The 9,819-nt window shown below is 38.6% G+C and overlaps 1 pseudogene; it reads left to right on the forward strand.

The window, feature by feature from the left end:
* Window positions 1–292: 292 nt before the first annotated feature.
* Window positions 293–595, forward strand: LOC102828242 (annotated as a pseudogene).
* The last annotated feature ends 9,224 nt before the right edge of the window (window positions 596–9,819 follow it).

A 9,819-nucleotide genomic window follows, 5' to 3' on the forward strand; every position in this document is an offset into this window, starting at 1 on the left:
AATCTGTTGTTGCTGTTGTAAAGTGCTGACTAGTCAGTTCCGACCCATAGCGATCTTGTATAGGGTTTCTGAGGAGCAGCTGGTGAGCTTGAACCGCCAACCTTACAGTTCAAACGGCTTTGCAGTCTGGCCCATTAACCCACAGCGCCACACCAGGGCTCCACTGCTTAATTAATTTTGGCCTTATGTTTTAATACATGATAGTGCAATGACTTTCTCTTTCAAAGATAGCTTAGGAGGGAGGTGACATTCAGCCGGCAGTTGTGGGAAACGGGCTTTCCATCCTAGAGCCATGGCCCAGTTTCTCCGTAAGCTGGTGGAGAAGGCTCCGGCTATGGTAAACCCTGCCCTGACTTACTCAAAACCTCAATTAGCCAGCCGCATTTTGGAATTATGCCAAGGTGGAGCTGGTTCCTCCAACCCCTGCTGAGATCCCTACAGCTATTCATAGCCTGAAAAAGCTAAAACTGATTGCTTCAAACAGCTCACAGTTAAGGAAGCTCTGCTGAATGGTTTGGCGGCCACTGAGGTGTGGATGTGGTTTTATATTGGGGAGATCATAGGCAAGCGTGTCATCATTGGCTATGATGTTTGAAGACCAATCTCTAACCTCTGATTATGTTTGGTTTACTGTTTGTTCTTGGACCCCATGTGATCAGACTGCTATCTGAATAAAATAGTTAGTAAAAAAATAGCTTAACATTTTTTGAATGACTATTCTTTCAGCTTATTTTAACATCATATTGTCAAGTTTCCACACACACAAAAATCCATTTAGCTTGGTTTGAATTAAATCTATAAATTAATTGTGAAAAGTGTAACATTGTTAAAATATTCTACTTTAGGAAAATAGAATGCTTCCTTCTTTATTAAAATTTTATTTTTAGAGGTACAGTTTTAATGATTTTGTTTTGTAAGTGGGTTTGCTTTTTCCCTCACCTTTCCCTAACTTGTTATTACTAGTAGTGGAGCATTTGCACATTTCTGGATATTTTGCATTTGGCACTTCCAAAGAACTTTCTTGGGAATTCTAAAAGGTTTACCAGTGAGTCAGTTGGGTTTTCTAAGTACATCTGGGAATGATGCTACTAATCTTTCTCAATTAATTGCTGTTGTGAAGTGTCAGCCAGTTGGCTCTGACTCATTGTGATCCTGTGGAGGGCTTCTGAGGAATGGTAGGTGGGTTTGAACCATTCACCTTGTGGTGAGCAGTCCAGTGCTTATCCTACAGTGCCATACCAGGACCCCCTTTTTCAATTAGTTGTGCCTCTTGTTTTTGTTTTGTGAGTATCATCACTGCTGAAATGGTCCATGATGCAATGTTTAAAATCATCTCTTCTTCTCTGTTCTATCCAAACTTACCACCACCACCAACAACAACAACAACAAAAACAAAAAACCACTACCTGAGGATGCACTTCTGTAGGGTGAGCACTGGAGTTCTAACTGCAAGATTGGAAGTTCAAACCCACCAGCTACTCTTGGAAACCCTATACAGGGTTACTATGAGTAGGAAGTGACTCAATGGCACACAACAACTGAGGATGAGGACCAGGGAAATGGGGAGGGAAGAATGGAGCAGGGATGGTGCTTATTTGAAAACAGAAGATGACTCCCAGTTTACTTCTTGCTCCAGTGGGACTTTATTATTCTTTGGCCAAAGGATCAGCCCTAGGATCAGTTGCAAAGTCTTCTCAGTGTACCTGGCCTGATTCAGTTCCTCACCTCTCTCCATCTTCTCTGCCCTTTTTCTGAACCATAGGAACTCTCATCTTGATTTGTGCAATAGCTTTCTAAATGGCTCCCCTCCAATCCAGTTGTTGTGGAGTGAATTGTGCCCACCCCTCTCCCAAAAAAATGTGTTGAATTTCTGACGCTTATACCTGTGGAGCACTTCTACATTATCACGTCGGATCGCTGTGAGTCATAATGAACTCCATGGCAGTGGGTTTTGGGTTTGGGTATCCATGGATGTGATGCTGTAGGGAAATAGAAGTTTGTTTGTTTGTTTATGCTAATGGATTTATACCAGAGTAAACCTAATCACTTGTGAGTTACAAGAGCAGAATAAACAGAAAGACACACATAAGGTGAAGACAAATGAGGCTCACCTAAAAGCAACAGAATGCCAAATATTACTTGCAGTCACCAGAAACTAAGAGAGAGGTACATAGGAGGAATCAGTGTGGCTGAACACTGATTAGGCCTTTTAGTCTCTGAAATTGTGAGGAAACCAATTTCTATTCTTTAAGCCTCCCACCTGTGGTATTTCTGTTATGGTAGCACTAGGTAACTAAGTGCACACCCAATACTTTCTTATGGGCCTCAATCAAATGCCATAAGAAATCTTGGAGCTTTGTCTGTCTTAGTTCTATCCCCCACTAAGTGAAAGCAGCCATTAAATCATCAAATCAGTCCATCATCAAATCTCCTTTGAAAATTGATGGACAGCACAGAGATAGTTTGATATGTAGTCTTCAAGGAGTAAAAGAGGGTACACACTGACCAAACTAAATTGTTATATAAGATATTGGTACTGTAATATCATCTTTTTATTGATTTGTTTTTATTTTAGATTTATCTTTTTTTTTGAAAAACTGAAATCTATAAAATTCAATATCCTCTGAAGGCTTCTTAAACACAAACATTAGTTTAATTTAGCTTGATAAAGAGAGGTCAGCCTTGAGATTATGAAATCATGTTAATGAGGGAGGATGAATGAACTCAGAAAAGCAGGGTTAGGGTTTGACTCATAATGACTATGCTTGGTCTACTGCTTGGTCGGACACCATCCTCACAGGTATGTTTGAACCCATTTTTACAGTCATTGAGTCAGTTCATCAAGTTGGGGGTCTTCCTTTTCTTTGCTGATCCTATCCTCTACCAAGCAAGATGTCCTTTTCCACGGATTGGTCCTTCCTGACAACATCTCCAAAGTAGTTGAGATGAAGTCTCACCATTCTGATTTCAAAGGAATCCTCTGGTTGTACTTCTACCAGAACAGATTTGTTCTTTTGGAATGTTGTTGTTCATGTATTGTTCATGTTCATGGTGATTGAAATACCATGGCTTGGGTCAGGCATATCTTAGTCCTCAAAGTGACATCTTTGCTCTTTAAAACTTTAAAGAGGTCTTTTGGAGCAGATTTGCCCAATGGAATATGTCCTTTGATTTCTTGACTGTTGCTTCCATGAGCATTGATTGTGGATCTAAATAAATGAAATCCTTGACAACTTTAATCTTTTTCAATTTGTCATAATGCTGTTTATTGGTCAAGTTATGAGGATTTTTATTTCCTTTACATTGAATTCTAATCAGTACTGAGGGCTGTATTCTTTGATCTTCATCAGCAAGTGCCTCGCATCCCTTTCACTTTGAGCAAGCAAGGTGGTGTAAGCAGCGTATCATAGGTTGTTAATGAACTTTCCTCTAAACCAGATGCCACATTCTTCATCTAGTCTAGCTTCTGGGATTATTTACTCTGTATACAGACTGGACAAATATTGTGAAATAGCACAATTTTGATACACAAGTTTCCTGATTTTAAGCCCCATGATAGCCCCTTAGTCTGTTTGAATAGACATTTGCTGCTCTTCATGAGCACAATGAACTGTTCTGGGATTCACATTCTGCACAACGTTTTACCAAATTTGGTATGGTCCACATAGCTGAATGCCTTTGCATAGTCAATAAACCACAAGCAAACATCTTTCTGGTATTCTCTGCTTTTAGTCAAGATCCATCTGACATCAGCATCCTCTTCCAAATCCAGCATGAATTTCTGGCAGCTCCCTGTTGATGTACTGCTTCAACTTAACTTCAATTTAAAAACTATGTTTTAAATTATCTTCAGCAAAATTTTACTTGCATGTGATATTAATGCTATTGTTCAAGAATTTCCTCATTCTGTTGGGTTACCTTTCTTTGGAATGGGCACATATATGGATCTCTTTCAGTCAGTTGGCCCTGTAGCTGTCTTCCAAATTTCTTGGTACAAACTAATGAGTTCTTCCAGTGCTGCATTAGTTTGTTGAAATAGTTCAGTTGTATTCCATCAATTCCTGGGCATTGTTTATTTCCAATGCCTTCATTGCAGCTTATAAATGATCAGTTCTTGATCATTTTAAACCTCCTGAGATGGCTAAATGACTACCAATTCTTTTTCGTACAGTCACTCTGTGTATTCCTTCTATCTTCTTTCGATGCTTCCTGCATCATTCAATTTTTTGTCCATAGAATCCTTCAGTATTTCAAGTTGAGGCTGAAATTTTTCTTTAGTTCAAGCACTTGAGAAATGCTGAGCATGTTCTTTCCTTTTGTTTTTCTAACTCCAGATTTTTGCACATTTCACTTTAATACTTAACTTTGTCTTCTTAAGCTGCCCTTTAAATTTTTCTGTTCAGCTCTTTTATTTCCTCATTTTTAACATTTGCTTTAGCATCTTTACACTGGAGAAGAAAATTTCAGAGTCTATTCAAACATCTATTTTGGTCTTCTCCTTTCTTGTCTTCTTAATGACCTTTTGCTTTCTTCCTGTTTGATGTTCTTGATGTCATCCCACAACTCTTCTGTTCTTTGGTCAGTAATGTATAATTCATCAAATCTGTTCTTGAGATGATCTCTAAATTCAAGTGGAATATGTTCAAGGTCAGATTTTGGATCTCATGGATGTGGTTCAGTTTTCTTCAGCTTCAGCCTGAGCTTGCATATGTGCAACTGATGGTCTATTCCACAGTCTTCCCCTGGCCTTGTTTTGGATGATGATATGGAACTTTTCCACCATCTCTTCCCATGGATATAGTCAATTTTATTTCTGTGTATGCTATCTTTTGAGGTCCATATGTATCCTTATCTTTTATGTAGTTTAAAAGAGGTAGTTGCAATGAACAAGTCATCAATCTTGCAAAATTTTATCATGTGATCTCCAGCATCTTTCTGTCTCCAAGGCCATATTTTCCAACTACTGATCTTTCCTCTTGTTTTCCATTTTAGCATTACAATCACCAGTAATAAGGAGCTCTGGTAGCATAGTGGTTACGAATCGGGCTGTGAACCGCAAGGTCAGCAGTTTGAAACTACCAGTGGTTCCACGGGAGAAAGATGAGGCGTTCTGCTCCCGTAAAGATTTATAACCTCGGAAACCCTGTGCGAGATCGCTATGAGTCGGAACCGACTCCACAGCACTTAACAACAACAACAACAACAATCACCAATAATTATCAATACATCTTTGTTCCACATTTGATCAATTTCATACTGAAGAAGTTGGTATAATTCTTCAATTTCATCATCACTGACTTTAGTGGTAGCTCCTGGTGTGGCGCTGTGGTTAATGCATCAGACTGCAAAGCCATTTGAACTGCAAGGTTGGTGATTCAAACTCACAAGCTGCTCCTTGGAAACACGATACAGGGTCGCTGTGGGTTGGAATTGACTCAATGGCACTCAACAACAACAAACATAAATTTGAATAATAGTGGTATTAAATTGTCTGCCTTGTAGGTGTATGGATATTATCCTATCACAGACAACATGTACTTCAAGATATAACTTAAAATATTATTGTTGTTTTTTTATTGTGAATTGAGTGATAGTTTACATGAAAAAACATCAGTTTTGCATTCATCCTATCATATTTCATTTGATTGCAATGATTACAATCTCCTCCATGCATCATCATTCAACAGTATTTGCTTCTATTACCTCTATTTATTGTTTTTTATATACGCAAAAACACTCAGGAATATATAATCATTTAAACAACCCTGCAAACCTGCCTCCTGGCCTCCAGCACACAGCCTTTCTTTTTCCATGAGTCTAGAGTCCTCAGCTGCTCTATCTCTCCATGTCATGATCACTGCCTCCATCTCTAGTGCTTCTGTTTCTCTGGATAGGGTCTCACATTCTACTCATGCTTGTCACCCATGATGGTCTTAGGGTCCTCTGTTCCTGGAATACAAGATTAACTACTCCCCCCCAGATTCTACCTTTACAGTTGTGACAATCATAATTAGTCATGATAACAATTACTCACTATTGAATCATAAGAATCTTATTCCCAACTCCTTTCACCAGACCCATCTGGACAAGATGAAAACTATTCAGTAGGGATTCTGCCTTCCCCTGCACACTCTGAACCTAAACTCCCTCTTGAAAACTTGTAAGCCAGTCACTTCATGCCTTTATAGTCATCCACCCCACCACTATTTTAGGTAGTCAGTGTCTAAGTTGCCCGTCCCTATTAATCTTATGTACAGAGAGGTAGCTCTTCATTCCTCAGTCATATTTTAAGTGCTTTCTAACATGATGGGTTCATCTACTGGCACTGTGTCTAGCAGCATTGTGGTGGTATTCATTGAGTATTCAATACTAAAATTCATTGAATTTTAGGATTCTATATTCTGGTGCTGACAGTATTCCACTGCTATTCATAAAGTTTTCAGAGACTAGACATTCAGAAGTAGTTTGCCTCTCCTTCTTCCTAATCTGTGTTAATCTGTGAGTTGGTGCTGGTTGTATGGTACCTAACAATAACAAGAACAACAAGTGAGCTGAAATGGACTGATACTGGCCATTTTGAATCATTTGGTTTGCTATGAGGGGAACCACAAATTCAAGGGGAATGGCTTCACATCCTTGTCAAAAAGAACATTTCAAGATCTTTCTTGAGGTACAATGCTTTCTGTGATAGGATAATTTCCATGACTCCTACAAGGAAGACCAATTATTCAAATTTATGGACTAACCACTAAGGTTTTTGTTGTTGTTAAGTGCCAATTAGTCAGTACTGACTCATAGTGACCCTATGCACAACATAATGAAACACTGTCCAATCCTGGGCCAATCTCACAATTGTTGCCATGGTGGAGCCCATTGATGCTGCCACTTTGTAAATCCATCTCATTGGGGTTCTACCTCTTTTTCTCTGACCCTCCACCTTACCAAACATGATATCTTTCTCCAGCAACTGGTCACTCCTGACAATATGTCCAAAGTATGAGAGATGAAATTTGGCCATCCTGGCCTCCAGGGAGCACTCTGGCTGTACTTCTTCCAAAACAGATCTGTAGGTTCTTTTGGCAGCCTATGGAACTTTCAATATTCTCCTCCAACACCATAACTTAAAAGCATCAATTCTTCTGTGGTCTTCCTTATTCACTGTCCAGCTTTCGCATGCATATGAGGTTACTGAAAATACCTTAGCTTGGGTCAGGTGAACCTAAGTCCTGAAGCTGACATCTGTGCTCTTAACACTTAAAAAAGGTCTTGTGCAGAAGCTTTGCCTAATGCAATACATCATCTGACTTTTTGACTGCTGTTTCCCTGAGTGTTGATAGTCGATCCAAGAAGAAAGAAGTCCTTGACAACTTCAATTTTTTCTCCATTGATAAGAATGTTGTTTATTGGTCCATTGGTGAGGATTTTTATTTTCTTTACATTGAGATGCAATCCATACTGAAGGCTGTGCTCTTTGATCTTCATAAATAAATATTTTAAGTCCTCTTCACTTTCAGCAAAGAAGGTTGTATCATACATGTATCACAGGTTGTTAATGAGTTTTCCTCTAATCCTGGTGCCACGTTTTTCTTCATATAATCCAGTTTCTCAATTATATGAATCCAGCGTACAGGATGAATATGTATGGTGAAAGAATACAACCTTGTTGTACACCTTTCTTAATTTTAAACCATTCATTGTTCCGATGTTCTATTCGAACAACTGCCTCTTGGTCCATGTACAGGTTCCTCATGAGCAAAATTAAGTGTTCCAGAATACTCATACTTCACGATGGTGTCCATAGCTTGTCATGATCCATACAATTGAAAGTCTTTGCATAGTCAATAAAGCACATGTAAACATCTTTCTGGTATTCTCTGCTGTCAATCAAGATCCATCGGACATCAGCAATGATATCCCTGGTTCCACGCCCTCTTTTGAATCCAGGTTAAACCTCTGGAAGTTCTCTGTCAATGTATGCTTATAGCTGTTTCTGTATTACTTTTCGTAAAACTTTACTTGCATGGGATATCAAAGCTATTGTTGGATGATTTTGGCATTCCTTTGGATCATCTCTCTTTGGAATGGGCACAAATACGGAACTCTTCCAATCAGTTGGCCAGATAGTTGTCTTCCAAATTTCTTGGCAGAGATGAATGAGTGCCTCCAGTGCCTCCTCACTTTCTTGAAAGATTTCAGTTTTCATTCCATCAATTCCTGGAGCCTTGTTCTTTGCCAATTCCTTCAATGCACCTTGGACTTCTTCCTTCAGTATCATTAGTTCTTGATTATATGCTACCTCTTGAAATGGTGGAACATCAACCATTTGCTTTTGGTGATGCTGAAATTGAAAAGTCTACAAATATCTTATGTTTCAAGTTGATCAATGTGAAATCAAGATGTTTTGATAATTACTGATGATTGGAATGTGAAATTTGGAAACAAAGAGGCAGGATCAGTAGTTGGAAAATATGGCCATGGTGATAGAAATAAGGCTAGAGATTACATGAGAGAATTTAGGAAGTCCAATGACTTATTTGCTACAAAAACTTTCTTTTAACAGCATATAAGATGATTATATACATAGGTCTCACCAGATGGAATGCACAGGAATCAAATTGATCACATCTGTGGAAGAGACAGTGGAAAACTCCATCTCTATCATCAGCCAAAACAGGCTGAGGTTTATTACGGTACAGACGATCAGTTGCATATATAAAAGTTCTGACTCAAGGTAAAAATTAAAAACAAGTCCACGAGAGCCAAAATACAACTTTGAACACATCCCATCTGAATTTAGAGACCACCTCAAGAACAGATTTGATGCATCAGACATTAATGACAGAAGACCAGAAGAGCTGTGGGATGACACCACAAACATAATACAGGAAGAAACCAAAAGGTCATTCAAAAGGCAGGAGAAAAGGAAAGATCAAGAGGGACTCCAGAAGAGTCTCTGAAACTTGATCTCCAGCATAAAGATTCTAAAGCAAAAAAAAAAAGAAATGAAGAAGTAAAGAGCTGAACAGAAACTTTCAAAGGGCAGCTTGAGAAGACAAACTCAACTATTATAATGAAATGTGCTAAGACCTAGAGTTAGAAAACCTATAGGGAAGAACATGCTCACTATTTCTAAGCTAAAAGAACTGAAGGAAGAATTCAAGCCTTGATTTAAAATACTGAAGGATTCTATGGGCAAAGCACTGAGTGATGCAGGAAGCATTAAAAGAAGATAGAAGGCATATACAGTCAATGTACCAAAAAGAAATGATACATGTTCAACTATTTCAAGAGGTTGTTGTTGTTAAGTGCTGTTGAGTTGATTCTGACCCAAAGCGACCCTGTATAGGGTTTCCAAGGAATAGCTGGTAAGCTTGAACCACTGACCTTGCAGTTCAAACAACTTTGCTGTCTGACACATTAGCCCACAGTGCCACACCAGGACTCCATTTCAAGACGTAGCATAAGATAAATAACTGATGAAATTAGGAGACGTCCAAGCTGCATGAAGGTATTGGTGAAAAACAAGGCTCCAGGAATTAATGGAATACAAATGGAACTCTTTCAACAAATTGATTAGATGTTCTTTTATCTATGCCAAGAAATTTGGAAGACTGTTACCTGGCCAACCAATTGGAGGGAATCTATATTTGTGCCCATTCTAAAGAGAGGTGATCTAATGGAATGAAAAAAATCATTGAACTATATCCTTAACATCATATTTAAGTAAATTTTGCTAAAGATAATTTAAAAATGGCTGCAATAGTACATCGACAGGTAGATGCCAGAAACAAAACCCAGATTCAGAAGATGATGTGGAAA

The sequence above is a fragment of the Chrysochloris asiatica genome, unplaced genomic scaffold (assembly GCF_000296735.1).
Source record: "Chrysochloris asiatica unplaced genomic scaffold, ChrAsi1.0 scaffold00291, whole genome shotgun sequence".
Lineage (NCBI taxonomy): Eukaryota > Metazoa > Chordata > Mammalia > Afrosoricida > Chrysochloridae > Chrysochloris > Chrysochloris asiatica.